The sequence below is a fragment of the Phalacrocorax aristotelis genome, chromosome 9 (assembly GCF_949628215.1).
Source record: "Phalacrocorax aristotelis chromosome 9, bGulAri2.1, whole genome shotgun sequence".
Lineage (NCBI taxonomy): Eukaryota > Metazoa > Chordata > Aves > Suliformes > Phalacrocoracidae > Phalacrocorax > Phalacrocorax aristotelis.
The window spans coordinates 7,480,750-7,488,824 of record NC_134284.1 but is presented as its reverse complement, the minus strand read 5'-3'; positions in this window follow the sequence as shown (position 1 = coordinate 7,488,824).

Genomic DNA, 8,075 nt, shown 5'->3' with positions numbered 1-8,075 from the left:
TGAAATGCTCCAAGGTGCTACACACATGTAGTGGAAACACGGCCCGGCTTAGTTTTCCTCCTTGCTCCGTGACAAATGCAGCAGAGAGTATCACCGCCACCTCTGCAAGCTCTGCCCAGCCAGAGCTCTAAAGCAGCCCAGGGCTTCTTGTTTACTAGATGTCAAAAGCAAGTTTCCTGTTCTCTAGAGGCTTAGGCCAAAAACCTAATCATGAACACATGCATGGAAGTGGGAGCCATTAGTCTTAGGAAATTAAGTCATTGAACTATGAAGGAAAAAAAGTTTGAAGTAGACGTTTACTGGAATTTTCAAAACCATTATTTGAAATACAGCAGCTAGCTCCCTCTGAAGCCCAGAGTGTGACCGGAGTAATGCGACCATTTTGAAAACACTATCAAAACTTTTTAAAAGCATGAATGCTGGCACATTCCCCAAATAATTATAGCTGAATATAGGACTGGAGAATACGTTTACTTCAGCGTCCTTGTATAGACAATGGAGGGAGACAAGTAGTTCCAGTGGGTGAATCATCCATAAAACACACAGAGGTGCATCTCTCTCACCATTGACTACATAAGGAACTTCAAATAACTCATTTACAGGAGCCTCTGCTAAGTGCTTTAAGAAACATGGGATTCAGGCGGATGAAAGGACAAGAGGATCTCTATTTCAGAAGTTCAAAAATTCCAGGAGGCAGGATATAAAGTCGTTCAGCATTAGTGTGGACCAGATATAGGATGTTGGATGACTTTTCAATAGCATTGGAAGAGTGAAGGAACACTGAAGCAAAAAATTAAAGACAAACTAGCTTAATGTGCACTGACTTAGATATCTGAGATCTTATTAACCCAATTGTTCCTGAAGTAACTGTCAATCTTTTTCAGAATAGAGACAATTTTAAAAGGCAGAAAAGAAAAATAATAGTTTTCTTGATATTACAAAGACTGGAATTTTAAATGTGAGTATCCAATGAGAACAAATATTCTCAGTCCTGTTGAAAGGTTTCAATGTTTTTTTCATATGAAAGAAAGATAACAGAACGAAGAAAGGAGTGTGCATTTGAAGCGGTGATGTTACAATCACCAGAGATGATCTTGGCCATGCATTTATTCTTTTGTGAAATAGAAAGCCTACTTGCCCTAATCATCACATCACCATGGATCCATTATTGTTGTGGAACATACATCGGCCTAACTGTCTCTTCAGTAGTGAGTTAAACTACTCTTAACTAAGGATGTGATCTTGGTAAGAAGGCCAGGAGGAGAAGAAAGATAAAATAGTAGTTTTAATTTTGAACTAATTGCTTGTAAAATAAAGTAAATTAAACTATTTGTCTTCCTACATTAGAGCCCAATAAATTGTATGTAGGTCACAGTACTCTGACATAAACCTGGAATCTGCACATTTTGCACATAAACTAACTATTAAATTTGTCTTCACCTCATTGTGGTTAATTCAGTTCCCCATTTTTCCAGGATAGCTATATCCAGCTGCCATGCCTTGTCTTACATTAAGGAAATTCTTGGAGCGAAGCATGCTAACAAATTCTCCCGTGTCTGTTATAGAGTCTCAAGTGTCAGAGACTGCGATGTGACATAGCTGAATATTTCTAATACAATGATTTGTCAGTCCACGTTTCAATGCTGATATTTGTAATTCGATTTCATAACTGGGCCAGATCACAATCCATATCTTCTGTTTTGGCCAGGCTGTAGTCAGAAAGAATGAGTCCCTGGTCTGTTAATTAAGAACTGCATGTAATACACAGCTGAGCGTGGCAATGATGGGATCTTAAACAGATGACTGATCAGTCTTCATTATCATGTCTTCTTATTCCTAACCACCATTTTCCCCAAGGCAGAACTATACCAGTATTATGAAGGTTTTTGATGCAAAACAACCCATGTATCAAACTTTGATCGGGAAACACGGTGGATCTTCCTTTTATTCTGTATCTCTGATGTTTAATTCACTGCAAATTAAGCAGTGAATTTAAAAGAAGACAAATTGCCAGACAAATGCTACCCTGAGTAGGCTGATCTTTGCATTATGTATTAGAATTAGAATTAGAAGAAAGGTCAATTGCATCCAGAAAGAGTGTTTTAGTTTTTAAAGTGAAAACCCACGATGTTCACAAATACCAGAAATTAGAGAATAATCATGTTGGTAAAAAAGCTGCTGTTTTCAAATGTAGAATATTTACAAGATCTCAAAGCCCTTAGGTAAGGTGCATTCAGAAGCATATGCTAAAAATTATGAACTTACTTTATTTTTTCTTTTGCGGAAAGCTTTCTGTCTGTGGAAATGTCTTTAAGCAGATTACAGTTAAGTCCAATCCATTCTTTAGCCAAGATCACCTAATGATTCCTTTCAAACACTGTTTCAGGCAACGTTTATCATGAACAGATATTAAAATCTGCTATCCAAATTTCTTCCATAAGTGTGATATCCAATATAAACCCTAATTGGATTAATTTATTGTAATTTATACTGCATGCACATTTGACTCTGATTGTTGAAGTTTATTGATTTTCTGGGAACATTTTTTTGTCATTAAATATATGTAGCACTGTGGAAAAATAATAGAATATGCATGCATATGAATGAAAATTTGTTTATTTAAAGTTTAAAATATGTTTAAGAAATATTTTTGAATTCCCAGTCAAATGTTTATGTACAGCTTTCAAAGTTTTAATAAAACTCAGCAAGGCCTAAAAACAGTCATTGAATGCAAAAAGAAAAAATAATTTTAGAGGTCCTGATAATACTTTGAAAATACCTTTTCAAAATGTTCATAAAACCCTGTCTCTCTTCTGCGAATAACAATCTGTGGGATAATGTTCATGAACGTCATGGGATTCCTATCCCTCCTGTGTTATTGTATTCTCCAAAGGAATAAGGGAAGCAGGCTCAGACCTTTACCATGAAACACTTCACTTACAGCAGCTGAACTTTATCCCAGGCAGAATAAACTTTTGATGGAGAGTTCTCGCGGAAATGTTGAACATCCATCTTCATGAACGGTATACAGGATAAATGATCCAAGCGATCTTACTTCAAGAAGCACTTTGTGAGTGTTAACTAGAGAATTCAGGGCTTAATCCAGCTTCCTACCATATATTCAACATAAAGATTTAATTTAATCTGGTGTTACAGATGAAAAGTTAAATATGTCAGACGCAGGAAATTCAAAATGCAGGTTCTCACAGCCGCTGGCATTAAGGCCCTTTGCAGAGATGTAAAATTTTATTAGAACAATGCTGTGAGTGTATGTCGCTGTGGCTACAATGCAGCTAAGTGACAGCTGCTGTGAAAAACATAAATTTCAATTTCCCGATTTCTGCACGGTGTTCACATCCTCTTGAATTAACGTAAATATTTGAAATGAATATAATATTTGGCATTCCACACTGTATTGTTTTGGCTTTTGTAAAAACAGATGATTTTTCACTGGAAAGCACATATGTAATCTACCAACTACTGACTCAGTTTAATGAAGTGCTGTATTTAAAATGTACTTCAGATCTTTAAATATATTAATAGCTGGTATTTTCAGCTCATAGTTTGTATGTTTTGTCTATTGCAAAATATCTAAAAAGGTAACCTATTCAAAACTTTAACTGAAACCCCTGGGGGAAGGGGGATTGGTTGAAATGGGAAAAAAAATTTTTCTGATAGTTTGCTCCCTTTTTCCCCCCACAGTCCCTGAAGAGTTTCCAGTACAGCTTTGTGCCAGTATGATTTGTATTTGCTTACTTTGAGATGCTGCGTGCTGGTTGAAGACTCACATAATTTATGAAACTTAACTGAATGTATTTGACTATTCTGGCGAATACAGAGAAGGAAGCTTATGATAAGGAACAGCTGCAAGGGTCTACAAAGCATAAAGATCAATCACCTTAATATTAAAGATGTGAGTCACCAGAGTGCTGGTAAATATAATTAACTATTTCCTAGACCACATCACCTGAGATTAGGTCAAAGTAATACAGACCGGCTGTTCCATGACCCCCTGACCCCAGCTGTCATTGCTGCAATTAATATGGACCAGCCAAAGAGGACCACCTAGGATTTTAACGAGTCAAGCTCTAGACAAATGCAAGCCCTTTGCTACATCTGTGAGGACTTTCACATCTCAGTGTCTTAAGGAAAGAAGATATAAAGTTACCTAAAACTATTATTTCATCAAATTTACTCAAATAAATAGTATTTATTAAAAACTTGTAACACATTCATCTGAATATTTATAAAGTGGTCTCCGCCATGCTGTGTGCTCAAGTCTGAACTGAAAGAAGCAGCTGGAGGTTTGCACCAACATACATGCAAGCACAGCCTCCTCTTCAGAGGAGAACACATTTGTTCTTTCGTGGCAGGAGGGGGGCAAGTGGTTACTAAGCTAGTTTGATATTGGTGACACCTGAATTAAATTCCCTGCTCTGTCACAGACCAATGTGGTCCATAATATATGAGAAACTGTCTCAGCCGTAAAGCACAGTGCACTGGTATGAAATTAAGCTTTAAATAAATTAACTTTTGTCCCTGTAGCTGGCTAACTGCAAAGTATAAAGCTTATATGTATACTAGTTTAAAGCAAGACTGTATATCTTTGTTTTCACAAAGTATCATGAATAACAAATGTGATTCATTCCATGACTCTCAATATGGGAATAATAGTTCTGTCCTGTTCTGCAAAGCTGCTGTAAAAATATACTTCAAAAACAGTGTGGTGTTCAGATAGCATGGGAGAACACTTAAAAAAATTCTACAATACATTCCTACTCTAGTACCTGCAGGGTAGACAGTGTAAGTCCACTGATTTGTGTCCTTAGCAAAGATTTGTCTTCAAAGTAGGTCTGACAAACACGAAGGATCTTTTTTTCTTCTAGAAATATTAAAAATGTGTCTTTACCCTGACCCATAACTACAATATGAAAATAAAATAATGTGGTTGCAAAGATACGAACAGTTTTTAAAAAAACGTATAGCACATAGGCTGGATTAAATCACAAAGATATGTTATCTGCCCACATCACAGAAAAGCTTGAATTTGTATATTCAAATTGTCCCACTTACAGTCCTTCTGAAAGCAAATATCCTTTTCCAGGTGTACAATTCAAATAATTCAACAGTTGCTGAATTAAACCAAAATAGGAAGTGGCTTTTCTTTAGAAGTTTTGGAGCAGCTTCCTGAAGCTGTATTGTGTTTTGCTTTCATAATGCATGAAACCTAACCCTAATATCACAAAGGTCATGGAAGACTCTCGTTAGTCATGATCAGTAATACAGGAAAAATCTAAATCCTTCTTTGTGCTGTATGCCGCAAAGATGGCAACAGTTTGCTCATTTAAACAAATAATCTTTAACAAATAAGTGATGCTTGTGCCAGTGCAATTGATCCCTACGCACCATAACATCATTTCTCTGCAACTTTCTCTGCAGCATTCCATCATTATGTTGTTGCTATAAGGGATATACATTTACAGATACATGCTTGTTGATTCAGGTGCATTATCAGATTTTAACTTTTTTTTTTCATTTTTAAGTGACTGAGAAGAAGTTTTTTAAACAAAAGTTATTCAGAATCAGGTTAAAAATTGAACAGAAAGAAATTTGAGATCCTAAGGTGAAAAAATTTAGCAACCTTTTCTTCACCTCTAATGTCTTACAACACAGCTGTGCTGGAATGATCAAGGTATAGTGACACTGGTCGGCACCCTGAAGACCAGATTTTCTGATTGTCCATAGACATTCACACACCAAGTTCCAGCTCCTACAACCTACAGAAAGGAAACCGCCTGACTCAGGGTTATACCTACTAAGAGAAGGAATAGAGCAGCCTGTATCAGGAGCTAATGTTTTGTCATTGTTCTTTCTGTACACATGTGCCCCGGTAGCCTGTTGAATCTCACCAAAGAAGGCCTACTCTTAGCCTTATTGGCTGAGCCTCCAGGTGAAGATTGGAACTGCTCCAGTAATTGTCGTACAGAGAACAATATGGAGCAAATTCCCCCTTAAGAATAACCACTATACTCAAATGACATTTTTTACTTGATTCATGCTAGGCAGAAGGAACAGATTCTGTGTAAGTTTATCCTTAAGGCCAAGCACCTATCTCAAAACCAAATGGACACCTGGGAGTCAGTGCAGGCAATGGCATCTTTGTAGCTCAGAACATATTTTATATCCTAGGAATGGCCAGTCTTATTCTGCTTTTCTGTCTGTCTCTGTGGTGCACAGAACGGGTCCTATCAGCCATTCACAAACGGTACAGCTATTAGGAAAAAAGGAAGGAAAGGAATGTAGAGGTGTGAATGCGCTGCACAGCCAGAATCGGTCAGTGATAAACACCAGAGGTTTGAGGGACATGATGACATCAGGTACAACGCTACGTATGACGCTTGTCATCAATACATGCTGTAGCTGGTCAATGTCATCTCAGAATCTGATTATACCGGTTGTTATTCCAGCACTATCTCCATCTGGAAAAGGTGCAGGCATCTGAAAATACTTCTTGAAATGTAGGTTGCTCTTGCTTTAGGTGACAACTAAACTCTCAGAATCATAAATTCAGATTAAGCCCTTTAATCTGCCTCAATTTCAGACTGCATGGAAAATTAACCCTCTAGGCTCTTATAGGCCCCTTTTTATTATACCTTCTCTAGGAGATGTGACCCTTAAAGTATTTTCAAGTCTACAACTGGATCTTTGTGCTCACAAAAAACTCCAGTGGAGCTCTTTCCTAGTCTTGCTACCTATGCAAAATCACTTAGAGGACTGGGTGCTATAGCTGGAATATAAAAATATTTTTTTTAATTTAAAAGACAAAATGAGTTATAGGTAGTTAGAAAGATGTACACATCCAAGAGCTTAATACTCACAAAGAAGACCATCTTAAGTTGCCTATTTTTCTCTCCTAGTTCTGGAGTTAGCAGAAAATTGTTGATAACCAGTTCTTGAGAAATGAGAAATAAATCTGCCCTAGACCTCTAGAAGAGATTTGAGAGGCAAATATATTATCATGTCTTTAAAACATAGACCCAGAAAGTTCAGAATCACAGTCTGGTAGGGGTTGGAAGGGACCTCTGGAGATCATCTTGTCCAACCCCACTGCTTGAGCAGGCACACCCAGAGCAGGGGGCACAGGAACGCATCCAGGCGGGGTTTGAATGTCTCCAGGGAAGGAGACCCCACAGCCCCCCTGGGCAGCCTGTGCCACTGCTCTGGCACCTGCACAGGGAAGAAGTTTTTTCTCATACTCAGGTGGAACTTTCTGTGTTCCAGCTTGTGCCCATTGCCCCTTGTCCTGTCGCTGGGCACCACTGAAAAAGAGTCTGGCCCCATCCTCTTGACACCTGCCCTTCAGATAAGTATAGGCACTGGTAGGATCCCCCCTCAGTCTTCTGTTCTCCAGGCTGAAGAAACCCAGGTCTCTCAGCCTTTCCTCATAAGAGTGATGCTCCAGTCCCCTGATCATCTTGGTAGCTCTCCACTGGACTCTCCAATACCTGTCTTTCTTGAACTGGGGAGCCCAAAACTGGACACAGTACTCCAGATGTAGCCTCACCAGGGCAGAGTATGGGGGGAGGATACCTTCTCCCGACCTGCTGGCCACACTCCTCTTAATGCAGCCCAGGATACCCTTGGCCTTCTTGGCCACAAGGGCACGGTGCTGGCTCAGGATCAGCTTGTTGTCCACCAGCACTCCCAGGTCCTTCTCAACGGAGCTGCTTTCCAGCAGGTCAACCCCCAGCCTGTCCTGGTGCCTGGGGATGTTCCTCCCCAGGGGCAGGGCCTTGCGCTTGCTTTTGTTGAATTTCATGAGGTCCCCCTCGGCAGAGCTCTCCAGCCTGTCCAGGTCTTGCTGAATGGCAGCACAGCCTTCTGGTGTAACACCACTAGTTAGGGGCCTCCGAGAAGACTCTGCACCATTGATCACAACCCTCTGAGCTCTCCCGTTCAGCCAGTTCTCCATCCACCTCACTGTCCTCACATCTAACCCACACTTCCTAAGCTTACCTATGAGGATGTTTTGGGAGACAGTGTCAAAAACCTGGCTGAAGTAATGGTAAACAGCA